Raw genomic sequence first — 20,153 nt, forward strand, 5'->3', positions numbered from 1 at the left:
CATCCTGGCCTGTGCCGCTAGTGGTTCCATCGCGAGAGCGAACAGAAGGGGAGAGAGCGAGAATCCCTGCCTAGTCCCTCTGCGCCCTGGATAAGCGGATGATATGAGTGACCCCAATCGCACTCTAGCGGTGGCAGAGGAATAGAGAACTTTCGTCCAGCGTGCAAACCCTCCGCCTAGTCCGAACTTCTCCAGTACCCCATCTAGGTAACACCATTCAAGGCTGTCAAAAGCCTTCTCAATATCCACCGACAAGACAACCGATGCACCGTCCGAGCTCAAGGCACCCTGCAGTATACGGATCAGCCTACGTGTGTTAATATGAGAACAAAAATAGGGTTGGCTCGGAATCAGCAAGGCTGAGCCTGTACAACAAATAACAAAAGAAATGCCAATACTGATGATACTTATTCAATTTTTATACTTGACATCCACACTAAGAAAACTAATTCAAAATGGGGTATTTGCTTATTATTCGCAACTTTATTCATCAAGATTCACAATTATTACAAAATGTCTTTTTTTTTTTTTAAGGCTTCTCTCTAGTGTAATACCTTGAGGATTGTAGGCAGCCGCCGAGAAGATCACTTAAACGTGGGGGGGAAAAAGGACGCTTCGTTGGTTCCTTCGTCTCCGATAGTTTTGCCGGGGGCAGCGTCAGCACATGCGGGTTCAGTCGACGCGTGCTTGGAATGAATCTCCAGCCTGAGTACTTTTAAATCTCTGGATGGACGGCCGGCGCTGGTTTGAATCGCAGGCACGTTGGCTAACACAGGGTGGCGTCAGCACTTCCCATCGCGTAGAAGTGTGCTCATGAACTCGATCTCGTACCGTCCCTCTGCAGTCTGTCGGCGTGTAGCGAAGCGCTAGTCTCTCACGCATGCGTATTACACTAGAGAGAAGCCTTCAGTCTACGACCCCCGTAGACTCCACCACAAGACAATTGCGTATGTCTGAGGCCCTGATGAGAATCCCTGACGAGTAACAGTGGATTCGAAACGCGTAGGCCATTGTCCAACTGGTCTGCTTGTGGATTCGGGGGGCAGTAATATCCCCTTACCCCGTATCCCTCCTTGTACATTTCCTTTAACTGTACTAAGCTCTAATGAATGATTCTAAATTCATTAACAAATAGGAATGTATTTTCTTTAAATTGTACCAAATGATTGTATAATTTGTGCAGATCCAGTACACTTTTTACTTTTACTATAGTGGTAGTATGTGATATGTATGTTAGAGATATGAATAGGTCGAATGTTTTGCTGTCTTTGATATGATTGATGAACAGCTAAGCTCTCGCAACCACAAATAAAGTTTCACAATTCAATTGATTGATGATATACAACACAAAAAGTAACATAGAAGCAGATCCTTTGGTGTGAATCCTGTCCCAGCAGGATTGAGTTTTAATGGGTCCAGACTTGAGAAATAACAGTCAGCCGACACGTGTTTCGTCGTGTGCCGTTGAGTCAACACGACTCTTCAGGGCTTAGAGTCAACCCTTACGATGGGGTTGAGCGAGGTCTGGGCCTTATAGCGGTGTACCCTTTAGGTAAATTGGCGAGATGCTGTCACTAGGAGTAGTAGAATTTTAAGAAATTTAGTTGCAAACGGATGGATTATCCTGTGGTTCCGAAAATAAAGTCACGTGCTAATCGACTAGTGACGTCTGTTTCTTAGTGGTATCAGAGATTTCCTGGTGCAGGGCCTCTGAATTAAGTCATGTAAACTACGAAAACCGGGAGGGGATCCATAAAGAAGAAAACCATGGAAGACGGGTGTGCTTCCTGGTTAGTGGTGAGCTATTAATCGGTATCCCTCCTCCGTGTGTTCCCGGTGGCCGTCTGTCATGAACGGACTAATGATATGATTGATGTGATAGAATGTGTGAAGTTATTATGTGTCCCAAATTTCTTATGTGCTTCTCTTTTTTAAAAAAAAATTTAAGACATTTTGTAATAATTGTGAATCTTGATGAATAAAGTTGCGAATAATAAGCAAATACCCCATTTTGAATTAGTTTTCTTAGTGTGGATGTCAAGTATAAAAATTGAATAAGTATCATCAGTATTGGCATTTCTTTTGTTATTTGTGTTACGTGTGTTAATGGCCGTGTTTCTAGTAGGGATGAACCCTGCTTGGTCATCGTGTACCTACATGGTCATGTGAGGTAGCAGTCTGGTGGCCAAAATACGGCTCAAGATCTTGTAGTCCACCGTCAGCATAGAGAGGGGTCTGTACGACGTCACCTCCAGCGCATCCCTACCCGGCTTCAGAAGCGGAACCACCAGCGCTTCCCTCATGGAGACGGGGAGGTGCCCCAGAGTCACCACCTCCGAGTACACTGCCAGTAACCTGGGTGCCAATACATCAACGTACTTCGCATAAAACTCAATTGGCAGGCCATCCACCCCTGGTGTCTTGCTCCGGGCCATCTGCTTAATAGCCCCTCGGATCTCCATTAAAGAGATCGGTCCGCCCAAATCCTTCGCTGTCCCCTCATCTAGCACCGGGAGCTGTACCGTGCGTAAATAGTCACGAACGCCGGAGGGCCCCGCCTCCAACTGAGTATCATAAAGACCCGTATAATACGACTGAAAGCGCTTCAAAATGGCCGTTGGAGAGTGGACCACCTCCCCCGTGTCGGTTCTAATACACATAATCGGGCCACTCCTTGGTGCCGGGTTAGCAAGTTTCGCCAGCAGTGTGCCCACCTTATCCCTCTCCGCATGGACTTTTGTGAGGTATAGCTTATAGTCATAGCATCGCAGTCTCTCCGTTTCCCTCGCCACCACCTCCCTCGCTTCCAGCAGTCGACCCTGCAGATCCGGTCGTTCAGGCCTACACCGCTCAATCTCTCGCAGCACACATTCCGCCTTCTCCAGATCCGCTAGGACGGTCGTCCGTACATTCGAGAAGCTGCCCATGCACACACCTCCCACCACCACTTTCATTGCGTCCCATTCTATCGACCTCGTGGTGGTCGAGCCCTCGTTCTCATTGAAATATAGCGCTATACCCTGGTTAACCCTGTCACTAAACACCAAGTCCTCTAGAGTTTCCGTCCGTAGCCTCCATGTTAGGATCGCAGATCTCGCCCTCTGCCATCTTACCGCCATCAGCAAGGGATTATGGTCCGAGATGGTCCTAGCAAGGTATTCAGTGTGTGTCACCATGGCTGCTATGGGGGCGCTACACAGTATGGAATCTATCCTGACATGTAGAGCGTGCAGTGTCGAGTAGAAGGAGTAATCCCTAACAGTAGGATGTTGTGTCCTCCACACATCCAGCAGCCCCCACCGCTCCTGCCAGTCCCTCCTACGCTCTGACAGCCCACGCACCGGGGAGTCAGCCAGTGGCGGGTGTGACCTATCCCACACTATATCGGTGATTGAATTAAAGTCTCCTCCCAGTATAACGGGGCCCGCCAGAAAGTGGGCCAGTGAGCCCGTGAGAACATCAAAATACCTGGCCTGATCAACATTGGGGGCATAAACACTACACAAAACCACCTCACAGCCATACAGCCTCCCCTCCACCGCCACAAATCGACCCCCAGGATCCACCAATTGGCCCGTGACCTGGAATGGGACCCCCGCCCTGATCCATATCAGCACCCCCCTTGCAAACGCCGAATAAGAGGTTCCAAACACTTGGCCACGCCACCTTTTCTGCAATGCATCACACTCCTGTTTGGTCAAATGAGTTTCCTGCAACATGGCAATTTGAACCCCCCTCCTCACCAGATAGGCATGCACTTTGTACCTCTTCGACATAGTCCTGAGTCCACGCACATTCCATGTGAGGCACTTTACATCAGGTAATGACCCCATCGCTGCCGTCTCTCCTCCACCTCAGCAGTGTTAACCTACCCCCCACATCGTTGCATCTATACCCTCCCCCCCAAACACCCCAACAAACTTCCCCAACCCCACTCCCCAGGACAGGACCTAACAGCACTGCTTTAGCCCCCATCCAAACCTGCAACATCACACGCATTCCACTATCCTGTGGTAGTCACCACAGGTGGCCTTAAGGGCAGTAAGGGGTGCTTCAGTACCAACCCGGGGCGGGCTAACCCTCACCCCAAGCCCACGATCCCTTGTGAAAGTTACAACAGAGTACCTGCCAAACGCCAGCCATCAGGATAAACGTACTCCAGTGGAGGGCCATCACCATGCCCCCATACTATTCATTAAACAGTCCATCTGCTGTCTGTGGCGTGACCGTCGGTCCTGCAGAGCTGTCAGCTTCAGAAAGTTCTCCTCCTGATTTACGTCCTCCGCCCTCCGAATCCGAGTCCTCCTCCAGCTCTCCACGCTGCGAACCCGTGATAGTTGCCGTTGCAGCCAGCGCTTCCTTCCTTTCTGCCGCCATCAGGTCTTCTCTCATCGCCTGCTTGAGTCTGTCGCGTTTGCGGATCCGCTGAGACTTTCGGATCTGAACCGGTCTCTTTCTCTCTTTCCCGCCTTTGTGCTGACGGTCAGTTCCTGCTCTGTATAATTCTAGCCACGACCAGGCCTCCTCAGGGGTTTGGGAAAATTGGGTTGTACCGTCCAGGATCACTCTCAGCCTAGCCGGAAAGAGTAGCGAGTATTGTATGCCCTCCTCTCTCAGTTCCTTCTTGACCGCTAGGAACGTTGCTCTGCTCCTCTGAACTTCCTGGGTGTAGTCCGGGAAGATTGTAACCGGGCTATTGGCCACCTGGAAGGGTCCCGCAGATCTCGCCCTTTGTATCAACAAGTCACGGTCTTTGAAATGCAGGAGCCTGGCCACCATCGGTCTGGGGGGACGACCCTGCATGGGCGGGCGAGATGGGACCCTATGCGCCCTTTCTATCGAAAAGAACGGAGATAAGCCTTCAGGAGCAACGGTGGATCTGTACCAGTTCTCCATATACGCCACTGCATCGTCCCCTTCAATTTTTTCCGGCAGGCCCACCACCCTTACGTTGTTTCGGCGGTTGCGACTTTCGGAATCCTCCGCTCGTCTCTCCAGCGTTGCCAGTCGGGTCAGGATATCGGACAGTTTATGTTCCGCAGTTACCACCGCCGGTTTGAGCTCCTGGAGAAGCAGTTTGTTTTCTTTCACCCTATCGGAGAGTTTGGCGTGATCCGCCCTCAGGAGGCCCAGCCCCGTGGCTACCTGCGCTATATCCTGGTGCAATGTCTCCTTGGTCGCTGTGATCGCCTCCAATATATTGTCGAGGCGTGCATTCAGTCTGCGTTCCTGTGCCGATGCATCCGGGCATTCCTGGAGCGCGCCAACCTTACTCGGCTCAGTCGTCAGATCCTGGCTCAGCCCTGCCGCCAGTGCGCCACCGACATCAGCCATCTTGGAGAGCACACGGATTTTCGCCACAGCACCCGAGGGCGGGCTGTTCAGCCTTAGCCCCAATTCCCTGGGCAAGGCTACCCATCTTTTCCAGCACTGCGCGCGCACCGGGTAGGAACTCTCCCTTTCCAACCTCGGGTCGCCCGGCGTGAGGGAGATCACACGAGCGATCAGAATGGCCGAAGTCCACTTGCTCTTCTCGGGAGCAAACCACCGCTCCGCAGCCGGCAGGCCCCTGTGTCATTCGAACACGGGTCTAGACCCCCCGCGTCCTCGTGCTTGCTGTTGATTTCCTGCTACTCCGTGCCCCGTTCCATGCGGGAGCGGAGAGCCTGAGGGGGGAAAGGAGCCCGCAGTCCCACCTCCTCCGCGGAGCTCCCAACCCAGATCTTTGCCTCAAGTCCTGCAGGGGGGCCCCCGACGCGATGCCCGCCGGTGTCCCCCTGTTCAGTCCACTCTAAGTGTTGATGACAGCGCTATTCCGGGCCAGCACCGCTCCAGCGGGAGAAGCCCCACACTAGGCACTCCAAGAGCCTGCGTTCCGCTCCCCGCTATCTCTGCAAATCCTCCAGATGCCAGGGTTGCTCTCAGGACCCCCTGCCGAGCATCCGATCAGCCTCAGCTCCGGGGCCCTCTTCACAGTGCCGCCGCCCCGCAACCCCAGGGGTTTCCGCCTTCTCCGCCCCCGTCCGCCCTCCAACGTCGGCCCCGTCGTCACAGGGCAGCCCACTCCTTGAAGGCAGCCGAAAACAGCGGCCGGGGGAAATCCTCCCGGTTGCCGGCCGCGGAGCAGCTGAGCGCTCACCTTGTCGCGGACGCCGCCAGCCCCCTCCGTGCGGTCGGGCCTCTGTTCTGCCGTTCCCACCAGGCAGCCGCTCCCAAATCACTGCAGCCGGAAAGCGCCGTGGATCGGCGTTCCCCCAACTTCAACCGGAGCCGCCGCCATCTTAGGTCCTTGGTCGCACTTCCTCGGGATCGCCGCGCTGGTTCTCCACTCTGCCGTGGGGCATCCGCCGACTCCACAATTCTGGCCCCTATGAATCCGACGCGGAGGGCAGAGGCTCCGGACGTTTCGTCGGCTCGTTAGCGAGGGATTTCCAGGAGAAATGCGGGATCTGGGACGGAGCTCCGGGCTCACGCCGCCATCCCAGTCGGTGCCCAAACCACGCCCCGAAGCTTTAGGTACTTGATGTGGAGATTCTGGTGTTTGGTGTTCCAAAGACCCTGAACTGTTAGATCTTCTAGATGAGCACCCTACCATGTGAGGGATGCATCTGCTGTTAGCATAACCTGTGGAACAGGGTTGATGAACAGCCGCCCTTTTAACAGGTTGTGTCTGTTCCACCACTGTAGAGAGTGAGGAGTGCGGCTGTCTACCAACATTAGACACTGCAGTCGACCATGTGACTGAGTCCACTGTCTTGCTAAGTATTCCTGTAGAGGACGAATGTTTAGTCTTGCATGAGGCACTATGGCAGTGCATGATGACATCATTTCTAGAATACTCATGAAACTTTTGACTGTTAAGTACTGATTGGCTTGCAATTGTGGTAGCAGTGTTTGAGAATTCTGAATCCTGGCTGCATTTGGATAGGCTAGACCTACTTGAGTGTTAAGCATAGCTCCTAGATATGATTGTAGCTGTGAAGGTTGAAGATGGGATTTTTGGGTATTGACGTGTAGTTCCTAGGAATCCCCCAGGACCTGCACGTTTTGGATGACCTAAACGGAGGGCTTGGTGTCCCGACCGCTTTCAAACACCCCCACAGGATATGTCAGCCATTAGACCAGCTAGCTCTACAGTGCCACTACCACCCCCCTGTATTCTACAGTGTTGTAGGTAGTCTCTGGCAACCACTGAACATGACAACCCTGATTCCGCAGGAATCGTGGAAAACAGTACAGTACGTTTCACTCAGACACTCGTGGATAGCGATTAGGACATTTCAAAAAATATTTATTGCTCCAGCGACAGTCTTGTGAAAAACATTTGTGCTGCGACAATCAGGAGACAGAAGCATACAAAAGAGATTACTAGTACCAATATCGTGAATAGTAAATACATTTCTACCATAGTGCTAATAGGCTAAACAAAAACAGTTCAGATAAAAACAGTAGCACTTGCATATTCCTAAAATGAGCGCCCTAAGTAATTTGCTAAATTGTACCTAGAGTAGCCTGGATGTGTAGGTGTATAAGCTATGTGTATCTGTAGCCAAGAAACCACTCGGGATGAACCAGCCGCTCACCTGATGGTTAAAACGGAGGACCCCGTCTCTGCGTCTAAGATGACAACCAGCAAGGGATATCAGACCACTGTGTGTCGAAGACTCGTCATGCAGGACCCCTTGTCAGCCTGGAAGGACTTCTCCTCTGATTTGGAGAGGGGAGTGAGAGTCTTTTATATTAAAGTGGTCACAACAGGGTTTTTACTAGAATCAATATGTTTTTAAAACAATCATGGATGTTTTGCAAACAATCATAAATGTTTTGAAAACAATCACCGATGCTTTTCTAAACAAGTGCGATCATGCACAGCTGGCTGTTGGCTAAGGATGAAAAAAGTGGTGACCCTTATACAGAATAAATCTTCTGTGCCTGGGGACATGTTTATGTACGTCGACTACAAGGATTCTGATAGAAGACTAAAGGCATGGTGTCGAAGAGACAGGAGCAAGCTATTAGGTAAAAGGTCACGTGTTTAGAATAGTTATAGTCGTGTGGATGGGATAATGTATGGAAAACGGGGTATACATGATGGGCCTATCCTAAAAGACAGGACAGTATTGATAGTGAATCCTAGCTGATGTAGAAGATTTATGGTAATTTGAGTGTGTTGATGACACAGGAGGTGTGTACTGGCTTTGAAAAGTCAGTCGTCTAGATATGAGAAGACATCAATGTTTTGTCTTCATAAATGAACTGCTACCACTGCTAAGCATTTGGTGAAAACTCTGGGTGCAGTAGTGACTCCGAATGGAAGGACTGAACTGCTGTAATACACGTCCACACCCAATGGCGGAAAGAAAGAAAGAAAATAAGTTTCTTACCTGTAACTGTAGTTCTCCAGTATTAGAATCTTTCATAGAATCACATGCTTGAATCATTCCCCATCCTCGAGACTGGAGTACCCAGTACATTTAAAAAGTAATGTCCCAATAGACAGAGCCTAAAGGTCTAAGGCTTCATTATTTAGTAACACATCTGTGTCCTTATTTAAAAAAGCACCAAACTTAGAAAACAACCAATCAGATGACACAACCCTGTAGAACCTTCCTGAGAGAAGCTCCAGTCCCTCATATTTTCTAAGCACAGTGTGTACAAATAGAAGTAACTGAGAGACGTAAAGATGAGCCTTTAGCAGGGGAGGCGGGTGGGTTGCATGTGAATCTATGAAAGATTCCAATACTGGAGAACTACAGTTACAGGTAAGTAACTTATTTTCTTTCTTTCCGCCATTGGGTTCGAACGTGTATTACAGCGATCTGGTTTGAGACAGTTTTCGGCTAAGTAACTTATTTTCTTAATTCAGTATTGGAACTTTCAAAGATTCACATGCATGAATAAGAGTAAAGCGCAGTAATAAGCCCATTTTGTAATAAAATGTAAAAAGATACACACATATATACATAAATATTAGCCTCACTTTTCAAGAAAGACTTAATGATAATTACATGCTTCAAAAACGGACTACCTATCCCAGAAAGCACGGCAGGACGATGTACTGAACATACGCCTACCATGGGTGTGGTCAAAGAAATGCCCGGTAAATATGACGCATGAACAAACATTTCTTGAAGGCAGCCCCTGATGACGGGAAAAGGTTCCCAGAAACGCGTCGGGCCAATTCTATGTGATGTGGAACGGAGAAGTGCGCAGAAAGAAAAGCCCGCAGGGCGGAGGAATGTCGAGTGCCTCCCCAAAAGCTTAGGCACTTTGGATAACATATATATATATATATATATATATTACCTACTGGCGGTCGCCAGTAGGTATATATAGTTAGGATTTTTTCTCTATGGGTTTTTTGAAAATTCTATGTCTAATAACTTTGGCGTTTGTGGACGGAATTGGCTGAAATTTTCAGGAAAATGGCACATTTTGTTTCTGAGCAGCCCCTGAAAATTGGGGGGGGGGGTTCGTCCAGGGGGGGGTCGAGAAAAAAGGGGGGTCCCAAAACGTGTTTTTAACATTGAGTTTTCCATAGGGCGGATGGCCTCACTTTTAGCCCGAACGGCTGAATGGATTTGCACGAAACTTGGCAAAATTGTAGAGACTGGTAGCCCGATGTGCCTTTTGTAGGTCTCAATATATGTGCTCCAGTGGATTTTTAGAAATTAACGTTTAAAAAAAGATATATATCTGTAACAGCGGACCGGGCAGCGGTCCAGTTCGCGTACTTTTCGCGCAACGGAGCTTTGTGAAGCGAAGCTGATTGGTTCTCCGGCGTCTGTAAACATTCCAAACAGTCCGTAGCGGCCGCCATCTTGTCTCTCGGTAGGATCGAGAGACAAGAGGAGGCCAAAGCGAAGGGGCAAATGACCATAAGGGGGCATAGTAGATCCTCGCTGACCCCCTAGGTTTGATGTGGAGGTTTTAAAAGGGCCCCGCGGGGCAAAAAAAAATAATAATAATAATAATCGAACGGCTGAATGGATTTGCACGAAACTTGGTAAAATATTAGGGACTGGTAGCCCGATGTGCCTTTGCTAGGTCTCAATATATGTGCTTCAGTGCATTTTGAGAAATTAACGTTCAAAAACAAGATATATATCTGTAACAGCGCTCCGCTTCGCGGAGATAAAATTATATCTGTATTACCTAGCTGTTGCTAACACCAGTTAGCGACGGCTAGTAGGAGATAGCGACCATCTTGGGCCCCACTTTGCATGTGAGTGATATTTATCACTAATGACATGCAAAGTGGGCATGCCAAGATGTTAGCGACTGGAAACAGTCGCTAACATCGCTATCTCCTATTATCAACTTTTGGAAATATTCGAGATAAGCGCGAATATCTCCAAAAGCTAGCACCTGCCCTGAGCAGTTCTTAGCCATGTTATCCAATGGGAGGTGCATAACATGGCTAAGAGCATTAGCTCGGTAATGCATGAATATCGCTGAGTTTTCAGCGATATTAATGCATTGCGGTCGTTTTTTATCGTATTTGCGATAAACCTTGATAATAGCAAGGTTTATCTGCGATAATTTCTGACGGTAAAAAAATCGTTGCTAAGCATCGTTAGGGATAAATATCGCTTAACTTTGGTAATATGCCCCAACGTCTGTTAACGTTCGATTCGAAGGAAATCAGGAAGTGTTGAAAAACATTGTCTGCGCCATCTTGTCTTTTTTCAAATGCCACACTTTTGTCGTGCACGGCAGCCATTTTAGATGCCTTGACCAGACCCACTCTGTGCACGCTGTCGATCCTTAGCATGGCTCCCCACCCTCGCAAGCATCTCCCCCAGGCAGTGGTCACCCCCGCTCTCTGTCTTATGCATGGGTAATAAACCTCCCCCCATCTGCGCTGCTCTTCCCTGAGAATCACACCCTGTGCCCGCCCGACACCTCCCTTTCGCCCTATTCACTACCGCACCCTCTGACACTCCTTTTCCTCTGTGTCCGATTGTCCAGGCTGGTCCTAGGGTATCAGCTAGCCCTGCAGATGTAGTTTATGGCCACAGCTGTAAAGAATCACCCCTCTTCAAAGGAGTTATAGTAGATCAAGGCCCACACTCGATGAGATCCGTCACAGCAGAAGCGTTGCTATTATCTGAAAACCATCCTGTATTGTGATTGGGGAGGGGACCGAGCCTGAAGCGGAAGATTCCAGGGATGACTCTTTGTACATCAAAGTTTTTACAATTATGTGTCACATTAAAAATATATAGCACTCCGACAAAGTAGTAAGATTATAAAACTTTAATAATTTATAAATATATACAAGAAAACAAAAATAGTAATAACATATAAACATTTTTAGGGAAAAACAACGAAGTAGCGGTCGGCTGTGCGAATAGTCCCAACGCAGCACAACGTCCAGATTTCCGGCGTGGGGCGTCGCGGGGGGTGGGTCATCAGTAGCAAACTGTTGTGCGAATAGTTCCAAGGCAGCAGAACGCGCTGAAATCTAGATGACACGAAAGTGATGTCTAGTAAGTTGCCACCCAGCAAATAACGGCGTGGGGCGTCGCGGGGGGTGGGTCATCAGTAGCAAACTGTTGTGCGAATAGTTCCAAGGCAGCAGAACGATGGCACCAAGGTGATGTCCAGTAAGTTGCCGCACTGGTTTTGGTATCCTACAATGATGCTCCGAATAACGGCGTGGGGCGCCCCGGGGGAGGCGGCGTGAACGGGCCTCTCCAGGTGGAGTGTCATCTGTTGTAGTGGGACGCCCCTTTACCGTTTTAGTTGCCATTCCGTCCGTTTTTGGTCCACTGTGTCAAAAGCCGCAATTCAGCTGAGTTGCGCCCACTCTTGCGGTGCAGCGATAGGCGGCTGTCACAGGACTCTCAAAATGGCGGCAGGCTCTTTCCTTTTTGGGCCTGGTCCACTGAAATGGCCCTGGGACACCTTGGAAATCGGACGCTTGTCTGCTAGGTCTTGGACCCCATTCTCGAAAGCGTCCCCTCCGCCTTGAGAATTCATCAAAAGTTTTGGGGGCCCCGACTCCTGCAGGCTTCTGGTGGGGAGCGGCTGCCATGATTGCTCGCGGAATGACCACGACGGAGCTACGAGATGGTGGTGCTCTCATGCTGACGCCAGCTTCAGTCTGAAACATCCAGAAACAAGGTGGGGCTTTCATCGTTTGGGAAAAAAAAAAAGTTTTCATCCAATGAAAAGTGTTGTTTTTAGGTCATATGATCAAGCCTTCCATCATTAGGAAACCAAAAGTAAAATGAACCAATGAAAAGTTTTATAAACAAGTCACATGACCTGTTATGCGGCATAGGGTATAAAATGCGGAGAAAATACGTTGGCACGTGAGGCGGCGTCAGTAGCGGACCGATGTGCGAATAGGCCGAAGGCAATACAACGCGCCAAGATCCGGATGGCACCGAGGTGGTGTCTAGTAAGTTGCCGCACTGGTGTGGCCATCCAACAATGCTGAAAGTCGGAGTGGGGCGCCCCGTTGGCCTGTGAGTTTGCGTCAGTAGCGGACCGATGTGCGAATAGGCCGAAGGCAGCACAACGCGCCAAGATCCGGATGGCACCGAGGTGGTGTCTAGTAAGTTGCCGCACTGGTGTGGCCATCCTACAATGCTGAAAGTCGGCGTGGGGCGCCCCGTTGGCCTGTGAGATGGCGTCAGTAGCGGACCGATGTGTGAATGGGGCCGAAGGCAGCGCAACAATATTTTCGGAATAGAAGACACCACTAGGCGCTGAGATGCCAAGATCCGGATGGCACCGAGGTGGTGTGTAGCAAGTTGCCACACTGGTGTGGCCATCCTACAATGCTGAAAGTCGGCGTGGGGCGCCCCGTTGGCCTGTGAGTTTGCGTCAGTAGCGGACCGATGTGCGAATAGGCCGAAGGCAGCACAACGCGCCAAGATCCGGATGGCACCGAGGTGGTGTCTAGTAAGTTGTCGCACTTCTGTGGCCATCCTACAATGTTGAAAGTCGGCGTGGGGCGCCCCGTTGGCCTGTGAGATGGCGTCAGTAGCGGACCGATGTGCGAATGGGGCCAAAGGCAGCGCAACAATATTTTCTGATTTGAAGACACCACAAGGCGCTGAGATGCCAAGATCCGGATGGCACCGAGGTGGTGTCTAGCAAGTTGTGGCACTGGTGTGGCCATCGTACAATGGTAAAAGTCGGCGTGGGGCGCCCTGTTGGCCTGTGAGATGGTGTCAGTAGCGGACTGATGTGCGAATGGGGCCAAAGGCAGCGCAACAATATTTTCTGACTGACACCACAAGGCGCTGAGATGCCAAGATCCGGATGGCACCGAGGTGATGTCTAAGTTGCGGACTGATGTGCGAATGGGGCCAAAGGCAGCGTAACAATATTTTCTGTATGGAAGATACCACTAGGCGTTGAGATGCCAAGATTCGGATGGCACCGAGGTGATGTCTAGCAAGTTGCTGTACTGGTGTGGTCATCCTACAATGCTGAAACTCGGCGTGGGTCGCCCCATTAGCCTGTGAGATGGCGTCAGTAGCGGACCGATGTGCGAATAGGCCGAAGGCAGCACAACGCGCCAAGATCCGGATGTCACCGTGGTGGTTTCATAGTTGAGAGGCACTTCATCTGCAGTGGGGCGCCGAGATCCGGATGGCACCGAGGTGATGTCTAGCAAGTTGCTGTACTGGTGTGGTCATCCTACAATGCTGAAAGTCGGCGTGGGGCGCCCCATTTGCCTGTGAGATGGCGTCAGTAGCGGACTGATGTGCGAATGGGGCCAAAGGCAGCGCAACAATATTTTCTGAAGAGAAGACACCAAAAGGCGCTGACATTCCAAGATCCGGATGGCACCGAGGTGGTGTCTAGCAAGCTATGCAGTTGAGTTGTGTGCGCACTTGCGGCGAATAGGTCGAAGGCAGCATAACAATGTTTTCTGAATAGAAGACACCACAAGGCGTTGAGATTCGGTTACCACCGAGGTGATGTCTAGCAAGTTGCCGCACTGGTGTGGCCATCCTACAATACTGCTCCGAATAACGGCGTGGGGTGCCCGAAGGGGGGGGGGGGGAGGCGGCGTGAATGGGCCTTCCTAGGTGGAGGCTCGTCTGCTGTAGTGGGGCGCCCCTTTACCGTTTCAGTTGCCATTCAGCTGAGTTTCGGCTGCTCTTGATGCTACAGCGACAGGCGGCTGCAAGAGGACTCTCAAAATGGCGGCCTGTTCTTTGGATTTGGGCCTGGTCCACTAAAATGGCCCTGGGACACCTTAGAACTCGGACGCTCAATTTTTTTTTCCTTTCCTGTACATGCAAAAAAAGGTAAATGCCCGGTACGTTACACGCTTCATCTGCCACGATGAACTCTCCAGAGGAACCGAAAAAAAATATAGTTGTGGTAACTATACCATGCATCGTCATATGGAGAGGTGGCACCAATTAATTATAGTGCTGCATAAAAGAGAGATTTGGAGGAGAACCCCTGACCTGCTAGTACATTCATCAAAGAAGTGGCACTGAGAGCTTCAGAGGCAAGGGAAACGGTCCCAAATATTTAGAAGAACTTTGGAAAGATTAAAATGACATGTTTAGATTGTGGCAAATTAATTTCATGTGGACAGATGAGTGTTACTCTAATAAATACAGCATATGAACATCATCATAGTCGATGGTTGGTAGAGACATTTTGACTATATCCTGGACCTGCCCGTCCTCGCCCAAAATGGCGCCGGAATAAATGGGACTCGTAACTCCTTGTTGTGTACTGGTTGCAGAACCTTGAAATCACGAGATACGTATGCAGTTTTGAAGCACATGGCGGGCGGGGACGAGAATTGATTGAATATTTCGACATCCCTATTGATATTAAGTTCTGATGTGTTATTGATTACTGTACTGTTGAAAGTTCGAATTAACGTCACCCATGGTACTTGCCCGCAAATGTATATCTAGATAATTTTATTGTAACTGGCCCTGTCGTATTTTAATTATAAAATGTACGTCCACCGATTCCGTAACTGTTAGACACCTTAGTTCTTGCAACCTAATGGCCCGCCCGTTACGTTCCTCTACAGTGTAAATGTCTATTCATCATATACGATTACAGTTTGCTCCGTGGCAGGCCCACGTGGTTATAGGCTCGTATTTGTATAATGAAATTTTCACAATAAAGGTTTTTAAAAGAAAACATGGCAGTAGTATATACATTGGTAAAGTTTTTAATAATAGTCACTGTTTTAGAATCATTAAAAGGCAAGTGAAATAAAGCAGACCAATTACATGAAGGGTAAAAGGTATAATACGAAGGAACGCAGTAAAGATAAATGGTCAAGGGCTGTTGTGTTTTCTATTCCTGCAACATAAAGTGATCGATAAGAATCTCATATTCAGGCGTATCGGCGACTAAGACAGCAGGTCGACCCTCTTTTGCTCAACGGCTCCGTCATGGGACGAAGAAACGCTCTTTTTCTCGAAAAAAGAATATATTTTACTTGCAGGACAGTTGTAAAATTTCCGGGAAAGTACATTAGCCTGGAACATTATAACATATATTTAAGAAAAAATAATGTTCGGAAGTAATGAAAAGCGTAATTTTTAGGTCATATGACCAAGCCTTTCATCATTACAATAAGAAAAGTAAAATGAACCAATGAAAAGTTTTATTAACAAGTCACATGACTTGTTATGCTTACGTTACGCGCTGCGCGCCCCGGATGACTTCCGGATGCGCTAACGCGGCGCGTCATATGACGCATTACGCGACAACGCAGGTCCAGAATATAGTCAAAATGTCTCCACCAACCAGCGGTCGGAACACAACCCCTTTCAGCAGGCTAAATAGTTCTGTTAAATGACAACAGAAGGGACAGGCAACAAGAACCATCAGTCAAAGAGGGGAGGGCTAGTTCTTCTCTACCGGGTTACATTGGGGCGCTACCGGAACTGATCGAATTGGTAGTCTACAGTGTTTCTGGATGTTTCAGACTGAAGCTGGGGTTAGCATGAGAGCAGCACCATTTCGTAGCTCCGTCGTGGCCATTCCGCAACCAATCATGGCAGCCGCTCTTTATCGTTATTTTGGGCGGGGTGGGTGGCGGAGCCGAGCTGTTTTGCAGCCATCATTGTGTGGAGTTCAGTTCATCTCACTAGTTTTGTATTTGTCATGAGGGGTTGTTCCTAATGTTTCTATTTTAGCGAGGTCAAAAAGAGATCCCATTAGTGGCCTACTGATTTTGCTCGATTCCTTTTCTTTTTTTTTACACGATTTTTCGTTATCTGCAAAGACTAAACAGAGTATTGCGACTCTGTGTTTGTTTGTAAATAGAGAATGAACCAAAGAGAACTAATTCTAAAACAGTAAATACTTGGATAACAATCAATCAAATGGAGAGAGAAGCAGGCACGACGGATTACAACGGGGGCAAAGGCCTGCGTTAACTACCTTTCACTATCTGCAAAGAGAGAGTACTCCTAATAGAAATGAGGGGGGGGGCACCATTCAAAGCAGATCAGTGTGCATAAACACGAAAATGTTTTCACTTACCACGTACTTGACATTCGACAGCTTATGATATTTGCTATTAAAAAACCATTGAAATTCACTGAAAAAACCATAGGTTATAGACCATATATAGTTAGGAATTAGCATTTACAAAACCTTGAAAATTCACTGAAAAACCATAGGTTATAGACCATATATAGTTAGGAATTAGCATTTAAAAAACCTTATTTTACTCACACAAAACCATTGAAATTCCATATATAGTTAGTTGCACTAACTATATATCGCGCACCCGCAATCCACTGCTGATCATGTCACATATTACATCATTCATGACATGGTCAGTGACATCACTGATGACATCACTGATGACATCTCAAATGACATCACTGATGACATCACTGATGACATCTCAAATGACATCACTGATGACATCACTGATGACATCTCAAATGACATCACTGATGACATCTCATTTGACATTACTGATCACATCACTGATGACATCATTCATGTGATAATACGATGAACCTCTTCAGACTCTAATATAACCTTAGATACACTCAGTGTAAACAGACACTCATAGACTGTCACTCATCCATGGAGTTACTCAGACACTTAGTCAGTCATGCAAAGAATCAATCACACCTCCATTTCCTCAACTATACAGTTATACACACCTTACTTATTCAAACATATACTAAAACATATTTACTCACTTATACAATCCTGGATACAAGTTCACAATGATCCATACAGCCACTCACACATTCACTGGCTCTTATGCACAGTTATTTATATATGTCAACTCTCACATGTACTGTGTTTTACATATGTACTTACTTTGACATGTAGCACTGAGATATCCATTCACTCACCAATACACTCATGCACACAGTCAACCGCCCATACAGCTGTTTCCACATGCACTTTTGAACCCATACATCTAGTCAATCAACTGCTCACACATCTATGCAGAGAGTCATACACCTCCCAGCCACCCACACACACACTCAGTCTCCCATACAAATGCTTGGGCAACCAATCAATAACCCATACAGTTAATCATATAGCTAATGATCAACACATGCAGCAGTTTACAGAACAACAGACATAATGATGCACAAATTAAGACAGTTTAGTCACTAACCCATGCACTCAGTGAGACACATTTAATCAGTCACTCATACAGTCAGCCATGCCCCTACTAAATCCTTCATCAAGACACTTATACATCCACTCATTCTTCAATATGTAAGACATATTTTAACTTTACAGAATTATACAGTCACTGGATGTAGTCATCAGTGATGTCATTTGAGATGTCATCAGTGATGTCATCAGTGATGTCATTTGAGATGTCATCAGTGATGTCATCAGTGATGTCACTGACCATGTCATGAATGATGTAATATGTGACATGATCAGCAGTGGATTGCGGGTGCGCGATATATAGTTAGTACAACTAACTATATATGGAATTTCAATGGTTTTGTGTGAGTAAAATAAGGTTTTTTAAATGCTAATTCCTAACTATATATGGTCTATAACCTATGGTTTTTTCAGTGAATATATATATATATATAATTATGCAAGCAAGATGAACCAATGCTTTGTGTACACATAACAGTAAATAAATACACATCAAACACAATAGAACATGTTCGCTATAAAATGGATAGTGGGAAGAAAGAAAAGGCTCACCTTCATTGAAAAAAATGTCTCAGCACAGCTTGTACTACTGCAGCATCTCTCATGACCTCAGAGTCCAAGCAGTAATGCTTAGTGAATGTGTGTGGCGTCTTCCAGGTTGCTGCCCTACAGATATCCGAGAGGGACACACCTGAAAACAATGCCATAGATGTACATATGGCTCTAGTGGAGTGACAAGGACCTTTGGCGGCAGAGGTTGGCCCGCCTATTGATGGCAAAAAGGAAATGCAATAGATATCTATCTAGAGATGCTTGGCTTCGTGAGAGGGAAACCTTTCGTAGGTGCACTGTAAGCTACAAACAATTGAGTGGATTTACGGAAGTATTTGGTTCTCTCCAAATGGAATTTCAGGCACCTTTTCACATCCAGGGTGTGAAAAACACGTTCAGCGGATGTTTGAGGATTTGGGAAGAATGATTTTAGTACAATCAGCTCGTTAAGGTGAAAGTCTGAGGGGACTTTAGGGATAAACTTAGAGTTGGTGCGCAGAATGACCCTATCATGGTAAAACTGTAAGAATGGCTCCTGGATATTGAAAGCCTGTAGTTCACCAACTCTCCTTGCTGATGTAAGAACCAGGAGGAGAGCGACCTTCCAGGACAGGAACTACATATCTGCTCTTTGTATAGGTTTGAATGGAAGCTCCATCAACTGTGCAAGCACCATGTTGAGCTGCCATGTAGGAGTAGGAGCTCTCACAGGCGGAGAGTCCTCAATAAACCTTTAAGGAATTGCTCTACCAGTCTGCTGGACCACAAAGATGGAATCCCAGATGATGTCCGGAAACGAAACATAGCCGCTAAATGTACTTTGATGGAAGCATGAGCCAAACCTGTACATGCTAGATGCAGGAGGTATGGCAAAATGTCTTCTGGAGATGACCAAAGAGTGTGCACTTTTGCTGATCTGCACCAAATACAGAATCTTCTCCCCTTTAAAGAGTATGTTTTGTTGGTACTCTCTGCTCGAACCCGAGATAAGACTTCTCTGCATTCCTGTGGAATCTTTAAGTGTTGAAACTCCTGGCACTCAGAAGCCAGGCGGATAACCTCAGAAAACCAGGGTCTGGATGTTGTACTTGCCTCTGGTTTATTGTTAATAGAGATGGAATCGGTTTAGGGGCATCAGAGGTTGCAATGACAGAAGATGAAGTTCTGTGTACCAGTGTTGGCGGGGCCACTCTAGGGCTATTAAAATGATTTTGCAGGGTTCTGCCTGTATCTTCTTTAGCACCCTTGGAAGGAGAAGAATGGGAGGAAAAGCGTAGGCAAATACGCCGGACCATGCTATTTAAAAGCCATTCCCCCATGATCCTTCATGGAGATGCCAGCTTGCGAAGTACTGGCATTTGGCATTGTCGAAAGTTGCAAACAGGTCTACGTTTGGTTTGTCCCACTGGGAGAAGATGCTGTTGAGTGTGCATTGATTCAACTCCCACCCGTGGCAGGATGTTTGTAGCCTGCTTAGCATGTCTGCTATGATGTTCTGCTTCTTCGGTACATACTTCGCTGTCAGCGGAACCTTGTGCTGAATTGCCCAGTTCCAAATCAGGTGAGCTTCTTGAAACAAAGGGAGAGATAGTGTTTCCACTTGCTTGTTTAAGTAGTGCATTATAGTATTGTCTGTCCTGACAAGCACCGAAGAATTGCTTATAATGAGTAAGAAGGCCTGTAGAGCAAGGAACACCACTCTTAGTTCGAGAAGATTTATATGAAGGTTCAGATGAGATGGTGGCCTCTTGACGCTGACCTGAAGTTTTTGTAGAAAATCTCCCCCAGCCTACCAGAGAATAATCGGTTATCACCAGGGGAGAGGCTTTTTTTTTTGATAATCAACTTTTTTGATTTTTTTAAAAACAAATACATTCATCGGTAGCAGATCAAGCGCTACAATTAAGGAAAGTTGAGCAAATACAATTGACAACAAGCACCAGGGGAGAGGCTTTTTAAAAAATTGTTTTATTAACTTTTTCCAAAAGAAACAT

The sequence above is a fragment of the Lissotriton helveticus genome, chromosome 8 (assembly GCF_964261635.1).
Source record: "Lissotriton helveticus chromosome 8, aLisHel1.1, whole genome shotgun sequence".
In the NCBI taxonomy this organism is placed as follows: domain Eukaryota; kingdom Metazoa; phylum Chordata; class Amphibia; order Caudata; family Salamandridae; genus Lissotriton; species Lissotriton helveticus.